A 20,404-nucleotide genomic window follows, 5' to 3' on the forward strand; every position below is an offset into this window, starting at 1 on the left:
AAATTCTACACAATATAAACCACAAAATTGGAGTTTATCAACGCGCGAAGGATGCTCTGACGGAGAAGGAGGAGAACGAGGCTATCTCATCGCCAATGATTAGAAGTTGCTAGTGTTGATGGGATGAACAGAACGTGAAGAGGGAGGAGAAACTCACAGAGGAGAGGGAGGTTTTGCCGCCGCACCGCTGGTCGCCGGGGACCACCGCCATTGATGCCAGAAAATGCCACTAATGGAGCCACTGTCCTTGCTCGGCCCCTGTTTCTGCGCTTGTTTACGCTGGTTCTGCCATTGCTGCCACAACCCGTCTCGAATTTCTTCTAATTTCGACACTTAGAGGTAGGAGATTTATTTTAAAATTAACCATTTTAATTTATGAATATCATTGAAGTTTAGTGAGTATCTGTAAATAATTTATAAATGTCTTGTGTGATTAATTGGTAGAAATAAGCTTGGTTTGAGGATGTAAAATTTGGATTAGTTTTTGAGATGATGTTCTAGTGTTTCAATTAGTTTATTGAGTTGAGGTTATGGCTGTGAATGTGACTGGTATGATGATGATTACGTGCGTGTGAATTGAATTTTGTTTAGCTCTTGTGTGCATCTTACAAGGTTGTTTGGGAATGAATGCTTATCGGAAGTTCTGTTTTTTTTTTTTTACTTAATAATGTTGTGATTGGTGGTTGAATCAAATTATAATGAGTAATTTATGAGATTGAGGCTTGATGAATGATAAATGGATTGAGTTTAGATTTCTAAACTAAGTACCTAAAATTGATTTCTTAACTAAAAGTAGTAATTTTTATGGTTTATAAATAATTTTACAATGAGTGGAACCAAATGGTAATAAAATATGTTGATTATTGAGAACCTGTTTGTTTGTTTGATAATTGCTGATGAAAGGCTGGTAAACTATTAAGAAGGAGGGAACCCCTAAGGGTGGTTTAAGTCCGAATTTTTGAGGTGATGCTGTCGAAATTTTTATAAAACTCTAAGACTTTGTTTTTTTATAAATTCGTCCATCGCTGCTCGATAAGCATCAGGTGAGTAATTGATTAATGATGTTGCTGTGAATGGTGGAGTGAGGTGAGAAATGTGGTGAGTTTCATTCATTGTTCCTTATTTTTTTCTTGTTCTCTCTTCATAGTTATATCCTTTTTTTCTTGATCCTTGTAAATTAATTATTATATGTTTTAGGGCGCTGCTACTCTAAATGATTGAAAGATGGTCATCGTTGTTTGAAAAGAGCAATGCATCACAATTGCCCTGTTTGCTTTGAGGTATAAACTATAAAGACTATTCTTCTATTATGGTAAAATCTTTTGGGAAGAACCACATGATTTCATTTTGTTTGGTTTATGAATTAGTTTTGCTTATTATAAATTTTGTTGATTGTTGATTGTTACTATGATGATGTTGGCTTGTTCTGCCATTAGTTACTTTGTTGATTGAATTTTTTTCTTTAATGAGATTTTATTCTGAGCAATGTTAGGAGAAAATAGTTCTGCTTTGTCATCAGCTCCTACTCTGTCATCTGCTGCTGTTCCGTGCTCTCCTCTCTGCTTGCGTCCACTACGCCGTCCCCCACCTCGTCTGCTGAGGTTTGGTTACGGTGTGTGTTTGGATTAAGCTTATTTTCTGTTATAAATTAAAGAGTTATTTAGCTGAACATGTTCTCTCTATGTAAAAACTTAAGCATAGAAGTTTTGTTTTAATTCAATTTGGTTTGAAATTAAGCTAAGTTGTTTTATGGAGCATAATGTTAATGTTAATGGTTGTTTCTTAATTGTTCGTTGGTTTATTTTGTTAGCATGTAAAGTGGCTGGAAATTCTGAGTTGATTCTCTCAATGGCCTGAATGACTCAAGTAAAATTGCTGCATTTGATTTTGATGGCCTAAATGACTCAAGTAAAAATCTTAGAATTCTGGAGAAGGTTGCCCAAATATTCAAAGAGGATTTGAAGTTTGGTGGAGAAGAGCTTTCTAGAAGCGGAATGGAGAGTAAGAATAGACAAGACAATTACGAATTACAGCTACAACAGTTGATAATCCTTGAAGACAAACAACCTAGCATGGTGGAATTGACAGCATTTTACTGGGTGTGTCTCCTTTTAACCTTCTCTTGATCATTTTAATTTCTATTTAATTCCTCTATGTTGACCAGCATTTTAACCTTGGTAGCTTATCTGTAAAGCTGCTTGTTTGAAATGTGATAGACTCTGTCTTCATCCATGATTGATTTACCTTGAACAAGTTAGCACCATTGTATTTTTTTCCTTTTTCTTTTGGCACTTTTTTGTTTGTTTGTTGTGCACATAATCTAATCATTTCAATAGAAATAACCTGTGAGTATAGAATTTATAGTTCATGTGAGTAGTTGGAAACATTTTTCTTTTATCAGTGTGCATAGTCATCGATTTACACTTAGGCTGGTCATAATTTGGCTCTATCTTGAGCTGACAGCACTACACTCTTGAAGAATGTTATTTTTTTTTATTATGAGACTATTCTATCTTCGTTATGTATTTAGGGGCAACACAACCTGAGCTTCAGTTGCAATTTGTTTAGTTCTAAACCTTTTCCATTCATATTTAGTCTTGTTTAATCATCTCTTTGCAGTTACATGGAAGAAATAAGAGTTCATGTGCTATCAATTTAATTTAGTGGATAAGATTTCATGTTTAACTGGCTACCGCAAGGTGGGGCTGGTGGTCTAAGTTTTCTACTTTGTGTGCGAGACTATACTAAGCAAAGTAACTGCTGATGTTGACAAAGGGGTCCATGATGAGACTGGTTTCTTTTAGGTATGTTTGAATAAGTATGCTTGAATCTGAAGTCTAAGATTTGCTATTATATTTATTGCTGCTGTTAGTTTACCTTCTGGTAGTGTCAAAAGAGGGGACAGGAGGGGGGGTGGGTCTTGTGACCTTATGTGGTGCTTTCAGTGCAAAGAAGTTCTTGGATTTAATATCGTTTATAAATTACAACCTTTTAATTTGATGTATTAAGAAGCTTATTTATTAGCAATGCAAATATTGCTTTTCTTACTGGCTATAACAATCATGCTTGAAAATAACTACACTATGGTTGCTTGATCCTTTTATGCCTTATTAAGAATTGAATTTGTTAAGTACCTATGTGCTTGTATCTATTGTGCTAGTGATACATGTTATATGCATGCCATTGTTCTTTATTTTGTATTTTACTGATTCAAAATGCTTCATTTTTCCCCAGTTAAGAAGCTTGTGTTCCTTGTTGTCTGCAGGTGGTTCTGTTTTTTGAAAATATGGGCTTGGATAAAGAAACTATTGGGAGAATTATTTTTCGCTGCCAGCATTGATAAAACTCTTTAGATGAAGATTGAATTCCTTTCTAGGGTTGGCATTTTTTAAGCTTATTTTTCTGGGATAATTAAAAAATATCCGGAATTACTTGTAACCAACACTGATACAACTATATTGTATCCGGAAATTTTTTGTTCACTAAGTATATAAATGTTTATTTTTTTATGGTAAGTGTTCAATTAGTTCTTTAGTAATTTGATTCAAATAGTTTAACCTTGTTGATTGACATTAAATTAAAAAAAAATAGTTGGAACTAATTTTAATGCAACATGAGAAAACTATTGTAAATAAAGAATAATATAGTTATAAAAAACCATTGTCAAAAGTCACAAAAGGCAATGGTATTAAAACCATTGTCAAAGATAGCTACAAAATGACAATGGTATTAAAACCGTTGCAAAAAAACACAACCAAAGGCAACACTTTTAAACTATTGTCTTTATGAACAACAAAATTACAACAATTTAAAATCATTGTCTATCCAGTTACGGTTTTAAACCGTTACGTCATCAAAGAGAATAATTTTAAACCATTGCCTATCCAGTAATGGTTTTAAACCGTTCTTTAAAAATTGTTGTCAAAACCGTTGTCTATGCTAGTAACTATGGCAATGGAGTTTTGGTTGTCATTGCCTTAGGTAAAAAACTGTTGCCTTCAAGCATTGGTAATGGCCGCATATACCACAGGTCAAAAACCGTTTCCAAAGCGTTACCTAAAGTTTTAGGAACGGTTTTCTGATCTATGACAATGGTTTTTGACCGTTGCGAAAACCCTTGTTTGTTGTAGTGTTCTTTCATTTAAGTACCACTATCTTAGCCTACAATTAAAATTTAAAAAGAAGATAAAAAAATAGATCAATTTAAAATTTGAAGAAACATCTTGCACTAAACTCACCTTAAAAGGAAAAATTTAGAGTTTCCAATTTTTCATGTTAAAACAAATAGAAAAGAAAACTTAATCAATCAATTTAGATAGGGGACATAAGAGGCTAACCTTTCAGAATGGTTCATAAAAAATCTTATTAATATGTTCTGGTTTGGGATTAGGAACATAAAATTCTGCAGTAATTCGATTAGGAATACCTATTTCCCACAATATTGGACCATCCCTTAGAGGCTCATATACCAGTTCACCCACTTCAATATTAAAACTTGTGCAGTAATTCTAGTGAGCATACATTTTTGGCAAGATAATTATCAACATTTCAAAAATTGGCTTTGTTATGCTGGGCAAGCATATTTCAAAAGTTGGCTTTGTTATGGAGGGCAAGCATATTTAGAAACAAGAAATTCAGGAATAAATCTCCATCTAACACAGTAGCACAAACTGAAATTTGGTCCCTTAAAAAAATTGTCACTCAGTTCAAACCAAATATGTATGGACATCAAGAGTTGGCTACCAAAAGCATTATAAATGTTACCATCACTGATTTTAATTTGTGAGAGAAGAGATAATATTAAAAGAATCGAATCATATGAAAACTTGTTACTCTGTTGTTACCTTGGAATTAGCATTATAAGTTAGCATCAATAGGCATGCATTGTCACATGTATGAAGCAGGATCAATGTGGTATATCGCCTAGAAAATACATCCTACATATAGAAATAAAAGACTCGCATAAATTTAAAGATATAACACAACCATTATTTTCCCACAGAGGATATCAATATAGCATTGAAGAATTATTTCACAAAAGGCCATATTAACAAATCATACTATTGTTAATATAGTAAAGTTCCTTTATGTATTAGCTAGGATCAATTGGGAATAACTAGTTTCTTCTCTATTGACATTGTAATTATGAAGATGATTACTTCCATGTATATAAAGAACACATGCTGATGAGGTTTGCCCTGAAGTATTTACAGAAAATCACAATTTAAACACATATCCAGTGATCCTTGTACACAATTTTATTAGCATGGTCCTTTTAGGCCATCTATCAATGTATGGTATATTGTTCTGCCAATTTTGATAAATTAACAGTCCAATGTTCATCACAAAGAAAACGTAAATGATTATTAACAGCATTTAACAGATGTGCTTTGCGAAACCAAGATAGCTTATAATCCCGTATGCTTTGTACTCTACATTGAAAGCTTGTTTCCCATGCATAACATCTGAATCATTTCTAAATACAAAAGACATTTGTTAAGATTATATTTGAACAAGGTCAAATGAACTTTGTTTAAAAGTGTTCATACTTTACAATATCCATGGCAGCCAGAATTTCATGCACGATACCAACCCTCTTGTTTGTTTGCTACGGTCCTTCCTTTGCCAGTTTTCTTATTTTGGCAATCACATATGTCTATTTCTAGAAATAATAAAAAAAATTATTTGTGTATATATTTGAGAAGAATTGCCTAAATATACAAAGAATAAGTGATGAGCGGATAATCTATACCCTTTTTGGCATTATTTTTACATAGTTTTTAGTATGTTTTAGTTAGTTTTTATTATATTTTTATTAGTTTTTATGCAAAAATTACATTTCTGGACTTTACTATAAGTTTGTGTATTTTTCTATGATTTCAGGTATTTTCTGACTGAAATTGAGGGACCTAAGCTAAAATTTGATTCAGAGGCTGAAAAAGGACTGCAGATGCTGTTGGATTCTGACCCTCCTGCACTCAAAGTGGATTTCTGGAGCTACAGAAGCCCAATTGGTGCGCTCTCAATTGCATTGGAAAGTAGACATTCTGGGATTTCCAGAAATATATAATAGTCCATACTTTGCCTGAGATTTGATGGTCTAAACTGGCGTTCAAAGTCTGCCTAAAAATTCTGGCGTAAAACACCCAAACTGGCACCAGAATTGGAGTTAAACGCCTAAACTGGCACCAAAGCTAGCATTTAACTCCAGGAATAGCCTATGCACATGTAAAGCTCAATGTTCAGCCCAAGCACACACCAAGTGGGCCCCGGAAGTGGATTTCTGCACTATCTGCACTTAGTTACTCATTTTCTGTAACCCTAGGTTGCTAGTCTAGTATAAAGATTTATTTTACATCTTTGGAATGTCTTTTGACCATTTTTTGATCAATCTTATGCGATCATAGACCATTGTACATGTTTGGAGGCTGGCCTCACGGCCATGCCTAGACCTTTTACTTATGTATTTTCTACGGTGGAGTTTCTACACCCATAGATTAAGGTGTGGAGCTCTGCTGTTCTTCATGAATCAATGCAATTACTACTGTTTTTCTATTCAATTCATGCCTACTTATTCTCCAAGATATACTCTCGTACTTAATTCAGTTAAGTCAGAATGAAGGGGTGACCCGTGACAATCACCCAATCTTCGTTACTCGCTTAGCCAAGATCGCGTTCCTGACAACCACAAAGTGGTCTACATGATGTTCAACGTAGTCATTGGACGACAGCCGGAGTATATTCTCTTGGGTCCCTAATCAATGATTCACATCGTCTCTCGTGACAACAGAGCATCTGAATCTGAGATTAAAACCTTCGTGATATAGGCTAGAAACATTGGCAGCATTCTTGAGATCCGGAAAGTCTAAACCTTGTCTGTGGTATCCCGAGTAGGATCTGGGAAGGGATGACTGTGACGAGCTTCAAACCTGCGAATGTTGGACGCAGTGACAGTGTGCAAAAGGACAATGGTCTTATTCCGATGCTAGCGGGAACCGACAGATGATTAGTTGTGCGGTGACAGCGCATATGGATTTGTTTTCATCCGAGAGGATTATACAGCTTGCCATGGAAGGAGGTAACGCATGGTTGGAAGAAGGCAATAGGAAAGCAGAAGTTCAGAAGCAACAAAGCATCTCTAGATGCTTATCTGAAATTCCCACCAATGAATTACATAAGTATTTCTATCTTATTTTATATTTTATTTATATTTTAATTATCAAAACCTCATAACCATTTGAATCCGCCTGCCTGAGATTTACAAGGATGACCATAGCTTGCTTCAAGCCGACAATCTCTGTGGGTTCGACCCTTACTCATGTAAGGTTTATTACTTGGACGACCCAGTGCACTTGCTGGTTAATTACGCGGAGTTGTGAAGAAGTGTTGAGATCATGATTTCGCGCTACCAAGTTTTTGGCGCCGTTGCCGGGGATTGTTCGAGTTTGGACAACTGACGGTTCATCTTGTTGCTCAGATTAGGTACTTTTATTTTATGTTTAAGCTTTTTAATTTTAATTTCGAAAAAAATTTAAAAAAAAAAAATAAATTATTCTTTGTTCTTCAGAATTTTTAAGAATGAATTCTAGAGTTTCATCATGATCTGTTGAAGGCTGGCTGACTGTCAAGCCATGTCTAATTTTTTTGGACCGAGGCTTCCACTTATCATTGCAGGAGCCTTTTGATTTTCATCAATTTGGCTGTTGTATGTAATGCTCTGCTGAAGCTTGGCTGGCCATTGGCCATGTCTAATCTTTTGGACCGAAGTTTTCGCATAAAGCTCGGCTGGCTATTAAGCCATGTCTAAATTTTTGGACCGAAGCTTTAGACTAACATTGCATGATTCCTGAAATTCTTATTAAAAATTTTGAATTTCTTTACTTTCTTTTCCAAAATAATTTTCGAAAAATACAAAAAAAAATTTAATAAAATCATAAAAACCAAAACTTTTATGTTTCTTGTTTGAGTCTAGTGTCAAATTTTAAGTTTGGTGTCAATTGCATATTTTTAATTTCCACTAAAATTTTTGAAAATTCATGCATGTGTTCTTCATTGATCTTCAAGTTGTTCTTGATGATTTTCTTTGTTTGATCTTTGAATTTTCTTATTTTGTGTCTTTTCTTGTTTTTCTTGTGCATTTTCGAATTCATAGTGTCTAAACAGTAAAAATTTTTAAGTTTGGTGTCTTCATGTCTTTCTTTTCTTAAAAATTTTTAAAAATAAGTTCTTGGTGTTCATCATGAACTTCAAAGTGTTCTTGTTGTTCATCTTGACATTCAAAGTGTTCTTGCATATTTTTCTTGTTTTGATTCATAATTTTTATGTCTTGAGTCATTTTTGTGTTTTTTTCTCTCCTCATAAAAATTCAAAAAAAAATAAAAAATATATCTTTCCCTTATTCTTCTCATAAATTTCGAAATTTTGATTGATTTAGTCAAAAAGTTTTAAAATTTAATTGTTTCTTATGAGTCAAGTCAAATTTTCAATTTAAAAATCCTATCTTTTCAAAACTTTTTCAAAAATCAAATCTTTTTCATTTTTTTATGTTTTTCGAAAATTTCAAAAATTGATTTTCAAAATCTTTTTTCTTATTTTGTTCCATATTTTCGAAATTAATTGCTAGCATTTAATGTTTTGGTTCAAAAATCTCAAGTTGTTACTTGCCTATTAAGAAAGGTTCAATCTTTAAATTTTAAAATCATATCTTATAGTTTCTTGTTAGTCAAGTAATCAACTTTAATTTCAAAAATCAAATCTTTTTAAATTTCCTTTTCAATCTTCTTCAAAATAAATTTCAAATCATATCTTTTTAAAATTTGATTTCAAAATCTTCTCTCACTTACTATCTTTTCAAAAATTGATCTTCAAATCTTTTTCAATTAACTACTTGACTTTTTGTTTGTTTTACTAATTCTTATCTTTTTTAACTACCTAACTACTTTTCTCTCTCCAATTTTCGAAAACTCCTCACCACTTTTTCAAAATTCTTTTTTAATTAACTAACTGTTTTAAATTTTAATTTTATTTTATTCTTTTTAATAATTTCGAATTTTAACTAATAATTAAAATAAAAACAAAAAAAAAATTTCTTTTCTTTTTAATTATTTTTGAAAATTCTCTCTCTCTCTCATCTCTTTCTATTTATTTATTTATTCACTAACACTTCTCTTATTCTTAAAATTCGAACCCTCTCTCCCTCTCTGTGTTCGAATTTTTCTCTTCTCATTCTTCTACTCTTCTCTTCTTCTACTCACATAAAGGAATCTCTATACTGTGACATAGAGGATTCCTATTCTTTTCTGTTCTCTTCTTTTTCATATGATCAGGAGTAAGGATAAGAACATTCTTTTTGAAGCTGATCTGGAACCTGAAAGGACTCTAAAGAGGAAGCTAAGAGAAGCTAAAGCACAACACTCTGGAGAAGACCTGATAGAATTTTTTGAAAAAGAAGAAGAGATAGCTGAACCCAATAACAATGGTGGAGATGCAAGGAAGATGCTTGGTGACTTTATTGCACCCTCTTCTGACTGCTGTGGAAGAAGCATCTCAATTGCTACAATTGGAGCAAACAACTTCGAGCTTAAGCCTCAACTAGTTTCTCTAATGCAGCAGAATTGCAAGTTTCATAGACTTTCATTGGAAGATCCTCATCAGTTTTTAGCTGAATTCTTGTAAATCTGTGACACTGTTAAGACCAATGGGGTTAATCCTGAGGTCTACAAACTTATGCTTTTCTCCTTTTCTGTAAGAGACAGAGCTAGGACATGGTTGGACTCACAATCTAAGGATAGCCTGAACTCTTGGGAAAAGTTGGTCAATGCTTTCTTGGCCAAATTCTTTCCACCTCAAAAATTGAGCAAGTTTAGAGTGGAAGTCCAAACCTTCAGACAGAAGGAAGGTGAATCCCTCTATGAAGCTTGGGAAAGATACAAGCAATTGATCAGAAGGTGTCCTTCTGACATGTTTTCAGAATGGAGCATCATATGTATATTCTATGATGGTCTGTCTGAATTGTCCAAGATGTCATTGGATGACTCTACTGGAGGATCTCTTCATTTGAAGAAGACGCCTTCAAAAGCCCAGGAACTCATTGAAATGGTTGTAAATAACTAGTTCATGTACACTTCTGAAAGGAATCCTGTGAATAATGGGACAACTCAGAAGAAAGGAGTTCTGGAGATTGATACTCTGAATGCCATATTGACTCAGAACAAAATATTGACTCAGCAAGTCAATATGAATTCTCAGAGTCTGTCTGGAATGCAAGCTGCATCAGGCAGTACTAAGGAAGCTTCCTCTGAAGAAGAAGCTTATGATCCTGAGAATCCTAGAATAGAAGAGGTGAATTACATGGGAGAATCCTATGGAAACACCTACAATCCTTCATAGAGGAATCATCCTAATCTCTCATGGAAGGATCAACAGAAGCCGAATCAAGGCTTCAATAATAATGGTGGGAGAGTGGTGCACGAAATTGTGATCCTTAACAACGGCGCCAAAAACTTGGTGCTCAGAACGTAATTCACACACTTTGTCACAACTTCGCACAACTAACCAGCAAGTGCACTGGGTCGTCCAAGTAATAAACCTTATGTGAGTAAGGGTCGACCCCACGGAGATTGTCGGCTTGAAGCAAGCTATGGTCACCTTGTAAATCTCAGTCAGGCGGATTCAAATGGTTATAGAGTTTTAATAATTAAAATATAAATAAAACGTAAAATGGGATAGAGATACTTATGTAATTCATTGGTGAGAATTTCAGATAAGCGTATAGAGATGCTTTCGTTCCTCCTGAACCTCTGCTTTCCTGCTGTCTTCATCCAATCATTCCCACTCCTTTCTATGGCAAGCTTTGTATAGGGCATCACCATTGTCAATGGCTACTTCCCATCCTCTCAGTGAAAATGGTCCATGATGCGCTGTCACCGCACGGCTATTCATCTGTCGGTTCTCGATCATACTGGAATAGGATTCAATAATCCTTTTGCGTCTGTCACTACGCCCAGCACTCGCGAGTTTGAAGCTCGTCACAGCCATCCCTTCCCGGATCCTACTCGGAATACCATAGACAAGGTTTAGACTTTCCGGACCTCAAGAATGGCCGCCAATAGTTCTGGCCTATACCACGAAGACTCTGATCTCACGATCAGAAGGCTAAGAGATATGCATTCAAGCTTGCTTTCATGTAGAACGGAAGTGTTTGTCAGGCACGCGTTCATAAGTGAGAATGATGATGAGCATCACATAATCATCACATTCATCATGTTCTTGTGTGCGAATGAATATCTTAGAGAAGAAATGGGCTTGAATTGAATAAAAAAACAATAGTACTTTGCATTACTTCATGAGAAACAGCAGAGCTCCACACCTTAATCTATGGTGTGTAGAAACTCTACCGTTGAAAATACATAAGAACAAGGTCCAGGCATGGCCGAATGGCTAGCCTCCATAAAGGTCTAAGATAGCATAAAACTAATCAAAGATCCCCCTTTTAACATGATAGTAAAAAGTTCTATTTATACTAAACTAGTTACTAAGGTTACAGAAATGAGTAAATGATGCAGAAATCCACTTCCGGGCCCATTTGGTGTGTGCTTGGGCTGAGTATTAAAGCTTTCACGTGCAGAGGTCTTCCTTGGAGTTAAACGCCAGTTTGTAACCTGTTTCTGGCGTTTAACTCTGCTTTGCAACCTGTTTATGGCGTTTAACTCCAGAATAGGGCAGAGAGCTGGCGTTGAACGCCAGTTTACATCATCTAAACTCGGGCAAAGTATAGACTATTATATATTTCTAAAAAGCCTTGGATGTCTACTTTCCAACGCAATTGAGAGCGTGCCATTTGGACTTCTGTAGCTCCAGAAAATCCACTTTGAGTGCAGGGAGGTCAGAATCCAATAGCATCTGCAGTCCTTCTTCAACCTCTGAATCTGATTTTTGCTAAAGTCCCTCAATTTCAGCTAGAAAATACCTAAAATCACAGAAAAACACAGAAACTCATAGTAAAGTCCAGAAATGTAAATTTTATTTAAAAACTAATAAAAATATATTAAAAACTAATCAAATCATACTAAAAACTGTAAAAACAATGCCAAAAAGCGTATAAATTATCCGCTCATCACAACACCAAACTTAAATTGTTGCTTGTCCCCAAGCAACTGAAAATCAAATAGGATAAAAAAAAGAGAATATACTATAAATTTCAAAATATCAATGAAACTTAGCTCTAATCAGATGAGCGGGACTTGTAGCTTTTTGCCTCTTGAATAGTTTTGGCATCTCATTTTATCCATTGAAGTTCAGAATGATTGGAATCTATAGGAATTTAGAATTCAGATAGTGTTATTGATTCTCCTAGTTCAGTATGTTCATTCTTGAACACAGCTACTTTATGAGTCTTGGCCGTGGCCCTAAGCACTTTGTTCTCCAGTATTATCACCGGATACATAAATGCCACAGACACATAACTGGGTGAACCTTTTCAGATTGTGACTCAGCTTTGCTATAGTCCCCAATTAGAGGTGTCCAGGGTTCTTAAGCACACTCTTATTTTTGCTTTGGACCTCGACTCTCAGTCTCAAGTTTTCACTTGACACCTTCACGCCACAAGCACATGGTTAGGGACAGCTTGGTTTAGCTGCTTAGGCCAGGATTTTATTCCTTTAGGCCCGAATCCACTGATGCTCAAAGCCTTGGATCCTTTTTATTACCCTTACCTTTTGGTTTTAAGGGCTATTGGCTTTTTGCTCTTGCCTTTTGGTTTAAAGAGCTCTTGGCTTTTTCTGCTTGCTTTTTCTTTCTCTTTCTTTTATATATTTTTTTTCGCCATTTTTCTTTTCTTTTTTTTTCTCTCTTTTTTTTTTTGCAAGCTTTTCTCTATTCACTGTTTTTCTTGCTTCAAGAATCAATTTTATGATTTTTCAGATTATCAAATAACATGTCTCCTTTTTCATCATTCTTTCAAGAGCCAACATATTTAACATTCATAAACAACAATTTCAAAAGACATATGCACTGTTCAAGCATTCATTCAGAAAACAAAAAGTATTGTCACCACATCAAAATAATTAAACTAGTTTCAAGGATGAATTCGAAACCATGTACTTCTTGTTCTTTTGTAATTAAAACAGTTTTCATTTAAGAGAGGTGATGGATTCATAGGACATTCATAACTTTAAGTCATAGACACTTAAATACTAATGATCATGTAATAAGACACAAACATAAATAAAACATAAGGCTCAAAAACCGAAAAATAGGAAAATAAGAACAAGGAGATTAAGGAACAGGTCCACCTTAGTGAGGGTGGCGTCTTCCTCTTCTTGAAGAACCAATGGTGTTCTTGAGCTCCTCTATGTCTCTTCCTTGTCTTTGTTGCTCCTCCCTCATACCTCTTTGATCTTCTCTAATCTAATGGAGAATGATGGAGTGCTCTTGGTGCTCCATCCTTAGTTGTCCCATATTGGAGCTTAATTCTCCTAGGAAAGTATTGATTTACTCCCAATAGTTTTTTGGAGGGAAGTGCATCCCTTGAGGCATCTCAGGGATTTCATGGTGAGGAATTTCCTCATGCTCTTGTTGAGGTCCATGATCTCTTGTTTGCTCCATCCTCTTCTTAGTGATGGGCTTGTCCGCTTCAATGAGGGTGTCTCCCTCTATGTCAATTCCAGCCGAATTGCAGAGGTGACAAATGAGGTGAGGAAAGGCTAACCTTGCCAAAGTAGAAGACTTGTCAGCCACCTTATAGAGTTCTTGAGGTATAATCTCATGAACTTCTACTTCCTCCCCAATCATGATACTATGGATCATGATGGCCCAGTCTATAGTAACTTCAGACCGGTTGCTAGTAAGAATAATTGAGCGTTGAATAAACTCCAACCATCCTCTAGCTACAGGCTTAAGGTCCAGTTTTCTCAATTGAACCGGCTTGCCTCTTGAGTCAAATTTCCATTGAGCTCCTTCCATACATATGTCCATGAGGACTTGGTCCAACCTTTGATCAAAGTTGACCCTTCTAGTGTAGGGGCGTGCGTTTTCTTCCATCATTGGCAAGTTGAACGCCAGCCTTACATTTTCCGGACTAAAATATAAGTATTTCCCCCGAACCATGGTAAGCCAATGCTTTGGATTCGGGTTCACACTTTGATCATGGTTCCTAGTGATCCATGCGTTTGCATAGAACTCTTGAACCATTAAGATCCAAACTTGTTGAATAGGATTAGTGAGAACTTCCCAACCTCTTCTTCGGATCTCATGTCGGATCTCCGGATACTCATTTTTTTGAGCTTGAAAGGAACCTCAGGGATCACTTTCTTCTTGGCCACAACTTCATAGAAGTGGTCTTGATAGACCTTTGAGATGAATCTCTCCATCTCCCATGACTCAGAGGTGGAAGCAACTGCCTTCCCTTTCCTCTTTCTTGAGGTTTCTCTAGCGTTAGGTGCCATTAATGGTTATGGAAAAACAAAAAGCAATGCTTTTACCACACCAAACTTAAAATGTTTGCTCGTCCCCGAGCAAAAGATAAAAGAAAGAAGGAGAAGAAGAAGAAAAATAGAGGAGAAGGAGAGAGGTGTGTATTCGGCCAAGGGGAAGAAGAAAGGGTTGTGTTGTGTGAAAATGAAGAATGAAAGAGGGGTTTATATAGGTGTGGGGGAAGGTTTAGGGTTCGGCTATCAGGGTTGGGTTTGGGAGGGAAAAGAGTTTGAATTTTGGAGGTAGGTGGGGTTTTTGGGGAAGAGAGGATGGATGTGAATGGTGAAGAGGTGATGGGGAAGGGTGATTGAGGTGATTGGTGAAGGGTATTTGGGGAAGAGAAGTATGAAAAGGTGTGAAAAGGAGAGAAGAAAAGGTGGGGATCCTGTGGGGTCCACAGATCCTGTGGGGTCAAGGACTTAACATCCCTGCTCCAATTAGGCGTGTAAAACACCCTTAGTATGCATGTCTGGCGTTAAACGCCAGCTTGCTGCTTTTTTTGGCGTTAAACACCCAAATGTAGCCTATTTCTGGCGTTTAACGCCACTTCCATGCTCTGTTCTGGCATTAAACGCCAGTCTGGTGCTTGTTCCTGGCATTTAACGCCAGCTTGATGCTTCTTTTTGGTGTTAAACGCCAGTTTGATGCTTCTTACTGGCGTTTAAACGCCATTAAGTTCTTCCTCCAGGGTGAGCTGTTTTTAATGCTATTTTTCATTTTGTTTTTTATTTTTCAGTAGTTTTTGTGACTCCACATGATCATCAACCTAAAGAAAACATAAAATAGCAATGGAAAATAAATAGATATAATTAAATGATATTGGGTTGCCTCCCAACAAGCGCTTCTTTAATGTCAATAGCTTGACAGTGAGCTCTCATGGAGCCTTACAGATGTTCAGAGCATTGTTGGGACCTCCCAACACCAAACTTAGAATTTGAATGTGGAGGTTCAACACCAAACTTAGAGTTTAGTTGTGGCCTCCCAATACCAAACTTAGAGTTTGACTGTGAGGGCTTTGGTTGACTCTGCAGTGAGAGAAACTTTTCATGCTTCCTCTCCATAGTTACAGAAGGAGATCCTTGAGTTTTAAACACAAGGTTATCCTTATTCAGTTGGAAGACCAACTCTCCTCTGTCCACATCAATCACAACTCTTGCTGTGGCTAGGAAGGGTCTTCCAAGGATGACGGATTCATCCTCATCCTTCCCAGTGTCTAGGATTATAAAATCAGCAGGGATGTAAAGGCCTTCAACCTTTACTAACACGTCCTCTACTTGTCCATAAGCATGTTTTCTTGAGTTGTCTGCCATCTCTAAAGAGATTCTGGCAGCTTGCACCTCAAAGATCCCAAGTTTCTCCAATACAGAGAGTGGCATTAAGTTTATTCCTGACCCCAAGTCACACAGAGCCTTCTCAAAGGTCATGGTGCCTATGTTACAGGGAATTAGGAATTTACCAGGATCCTATTTCTTTTGAGGTAATTCCTGCCTATCCAATGCATTTAGTTCATTGGTGAGCAAGGGTGGTTCATCTTCCCAAGTCTCATTACCAAATAGCTTGGCATTCAGCTTCATGATTGCACCAAGGTATTTAGCAACTTGCTCTTCAATAATGTCTTCATCCTCTTCAGAGGAAGAATACTCATCAGAGCTCATGAAGGGTAGAAGGAGGTTCAATGGAATCTATATGGTCTCTAGATGAGCCTCAGATTCCTTTGGTTCTTCAAAGGGAAACTCTTTATTGGTCACTGAGCGTCCCAGGAGGTCTTCCTCACTAGGATTCACGTCTTCCTCCTCCTCTTTGGGTTCGGCCACACCAAGTAAGGTAATGGCCTTGCACTCTCTTTTTGGATTCTCTTCTATATTGCTTGGGAGAGTACTAGGAGGGGTTTCAGTGACTCTTTTACTCAGCTGGCCCACTTGTGCCTCCAAATTTCTAATGGAGGACCTTGTTTCATTCATGAAACTTAAAGTAGCCTTAGATGGATCAGAGACTATATTTGCTAAGCTAGATAGATTCTGCTCAGAATTCTCTGTCTGTTGCTGAGTGGATGATGGAAAAGGCTTGCTATTGCTAAACCTGTTTCTTCCACCATTATTAAAGCCTTGTTGAGGCTTTTATTGATCATTCCATGAGAAATTTGGATGATTTTACTATGAGGGATTATAGGTATTCCCATAGGGTTTCCCCATGTAATTCACCTCTGCTATTGCAGAGTTCTCAGGATCATAAGCTTCTTCTTCAGAAGATGCCTCTTGAGTACTGTTGGATGCAGCTTGCAATCTATTCAGACTCTAAGAAATCATATTGACTTGCTGAGTCAATATTTTATTCTGAGCCAATATGGCATTCAGAGTATCAATTTCAAGAACTCCCTTCCTCTGAGGTAGGATTCAATGATTGAATGACTGTGACGAACTTTAAACTCGCGAGTGTTGGGCGTAGTGACAGACGCAAAAGGAGGGTGAATCCTATTCCAGTATGATCGAGAACCTCAGATGATTAGCCGTGCTGTGACAGAGCATTTGGACCATTTTCACAAGAGGATAGGTGCAGCCATTGGCAAGGGTGATGCCTCCAGACGATTAGCCATGCAGTGACAGCGCATCAGACCATTTTCCAGAGAGGATTAAAAGTAGCCATTGACAACGGTGATGTCCTTACATAAAGCCAGCCATGGAAAGGAGTAAGACTAATTGGATGAAGACAGCAGGAAAGCAGAGGTTCAGAGGAACGAAAGCATCTCTATACACTTATCTGAAATTCTCACCAATGATATACATAAGTGTTTCTATCCTTATTTTCTATCTATTTATTATTTATGTTCGAAAACTCCATAACTATTTTATATCCGCCTGACTGAGATTTACAAGGTGACCATAGCTTGCTTCATACCGACAATCTCCGTGGGATCGACCCTTACTCACGTAAGGTTTATTACTTGGACGACCCAGTGCACTTGCTGGTTAGTTGTATCGAAGTTGTGAATGAAAAACGATTTATTAAGACGTGCGTACAAAGTTTCTGGCGCTGTTGCCTGAGATCACAATTTCGTGCACCAAGTTTTTGGCGCCGTTGCCGGGGATTGTTCGAGTTTGGACAACTGACGGTTCATCTTGTTGCTCAGATTAGGTAATTTTCTTTTTGTTTTATTTTCAAAAATTTTTCAAAAACCTTTCAAAAATTTCTCATCTGTTTTCGAAAATAAATAAATAAATAAATAAATAAATAAATAAATGTTTTCAAAAAAAATATATTTTTCTTCAGAATTTTTAAGAATGAATTCTAGTGTTTCATGATGATTTGTTGAATCCTGGCTGGCTGTGAAGCCATGTCCAAATTCCTTTGGACTGAGGATTCAACTAATCACTTCAATGCATGTAATTACATACTAAAGCTTTGCTGGCTATTAAGCCATGTCTAACCCTCGGATTGGAGCTTTAGACTAAGAATACAAGATTCCTGGAATTCATATTAAAAAATTTTGAAATCCTTATTTTCTTTTTCCTATATGTTTTTTTTCGAAAAAAAAATATACAAAAATCCAAAAAAATAAAAAATCATAAAAATAAAAAATATTTCATGTTTCTTGTTTGAGTCTTGAGTCAAGTTGGAAGTTTGGTGTCAATTGCATATTCATCTTGCATTTTTCGAACAATTCATGCATTCATAGTGTTCTTCATGATCTTCAAGTTGTTCTTGGTAAGTCTTCTTGTTTGATCTTGATGTTTTCATGTTTTGTGTCTTTTCTTGTTTTTCATATGCATTCTTGCATTCATAGTGTCTATACATGAAAAATTTTTAAGTTTGGTGTCTTGCATGTTTTCTTTGCATTAAAATTTTTCAAAAAAATAAGTTTTTGATGTTCATCTTGACATTCAAAGTGTTCTTGGTGTTCTTCTTGACATTCATAGCATTCTTGCATGCATTCATTGTTTTGATCCAAAATTTTCATGCATTGAGTCTTTTTCATGTTTTTCCCTCTCATCATTAAAAATTCAAAAATAAAAAAAATATATCTTTCCCTTTTTCACTCATAAATTTCAAAAATTTGAGTTGACTTTTTCAAAACTTTTTAAAATCTAGTTGTTTTTATGAGTCAAATCAAATTTTCAATTTAAAAATCTTATCTTTTTCAAAATCTTTTTCAAAAATCAAATCTTTTTCATTTTTCTTATTTATTTTCGAAAATTTTAAAAATATTTTTCAAAAATCTTTTTCTTATCTTTATCTCCTAATTTTCGAAAATAACATCATCAATTAATGTTTTGATTCAAAAATTTCAAGTTTGTTACTTGCTTGTTAAGAAAGATTCAAACTTTGAGTTCTAGAATCATATCTTGTGATTTCTTGTGAATCAAGTCATTAATTGTGATTTTAAAAATCAAATCTTTTTCAAAACTAATTTCAATCATATCTTTTCAAAAATATCTCTTTATCTTATCTTTTTCAAAATTTGATTTTAAAATATCCTTTCTAACTTCTTATCTTCTTATCTTTTCAAAATTGATTTTCAAATTTGTTTCAACTAACTGACTAACTTTTTGTTTGTCTCTTATCGTTTTCAAAACTACCTAACTAACTCTCTCTCTCTAATTTTCGAAAATATCTTCCCTCTTTTTCAAAATTTCTTTTTAATTAACTAATTATTTTAATTTTCAAAAAATTACTAACCTTTTTCAAAAACTATTTTCGAAAATCACTAACTCTTTTTCAAAAATAATTTTCGAAAATTCTCTTTCTCTCTCATCTCCTTCTGTTTATTTATTCATTTACTAACACTTCATCTCACCCAAATTCGAACCCCCTCTTCCATCTGTGTTCGAATTTTTTCTTCTTCTTTTCTTCTACTCACACAGGGACCTCTATACTGTGGTAAAAAGGACCCCTATTATTATTATTTTTCTGTCCCTCTTTTTCATATGAGTAGGAGCAAGGACAAGAACATTCTTGTTGAAGCATATCCAGAACCTGAAAGGACTCTGAAGAGGAAACTAAGAGAAGCTAAATTACAACAATCCAGCAAGCACCTTTCAGAAATTTTCGAACAGGAAGAGGAGATGGAAGAAGGATCTCCATTCCTGCCATTGGAGCAAACAATTTTGAGCTGAAACCTCAATTAGTTTCTCTGTTGCAGCAGAACTGCAAGTTTCATGGACTTCCATCTGAAGATCCTTTTCAGTTCTTAACTGAATTCTTGCAGATATGTGATACTGTTAAGACTAATGGAGTATATCCTGAAGTCTACAAGCTCATGCTTTTCCCTTTTGCTGTAAGAGACAGAGCTAGAGTATGGTTGGACTCTCAACCTAAGGATAGCCTGAACTCTTGGGATAAGCTGGTCAAGGCTTTCTTAGCCAAGTTCTTTCTTCCTCAAAAGCTGAGTAAGCTTAGAGTGGATGTTCAGACCTTCAGACAGAAAGAAGGTGAATCCCTCTATGAAGCTTGGGAGAGATACAAAGGACTGACCAAAAAGTGTCCTTCTGACATGCTTTCAGAATGGACCATCCTGGATATATTCTAGGATAGTTTGTCTGAATTAGCTAAAATGTCATTAGATACTTCTGCAGGTGGATCCATTCACCTAAAGAAAATGCCTGCAGAAACTCAAGAACTCATTGACATGGTTGCTAATAACCAGTTCATGTACACTTCTGAGAGGAATCCTGTGAGTAATTGGACGCCTATGAACAAGGGAGTTCTTGAAATTGATACTCTGAATGCCATATTGGCTCAGAACAAATTATTGACCCAACAGGTCAATATGATTTCTCAAATTCTGAATGGAATGCAAGCTGCATCCAACAGTACTCAAGAGGCGCCTTCAGAAGAAGAGGCCTATGATCCTGAGAACCCTGCAATAGCAGAGGTAAATTATATGGGTGAACCTTATGGAAACACCTATAATCCATCATGGAGAAATCATCCAAAT

At 35.9% G+C, this 20,404-nt stretch overlaps 1 long non-coding RNA gene across 2 annotated transcripts; it reads left to right on the plus strand.

Moving 5' to 3' along the window:
- Positions 246-3,325, plus strand: LOC110262917. Of its 2 annotated transcripts, XR_002347930.1 has the most exons (6): positions 246-339; positions 1,198-1,280; positions 1,493-1,601; positions 1,811-2,099; positions 2,620-2,804; positions 3,266-3,325. It is a non-coding gene; the product is annotated as an uncharacterized LOC110262917 (long non-coding RNA). The 2 variants fall into 2 exon arrangements; XR_002347929.1 differs by lacking the exon at positions 1,493-1,601 and having other exon boundaries at positions 247-339.

The sequence above is a fragment of the Arachis ipaensis genome, chromosome B05 (genome assembly GCF_000816755.2).
Source record: "Arachis ipaensis cultivar K30076 chromosome B05, Araip1.1, whole genome shotgun sequence".
Lineage (NCBI taxonomy): Eukaryota > Viridiplantae > Streptophyta > Magnoliopsida > Fabales > Fabaceae > Arachis > Arachis ipaensis.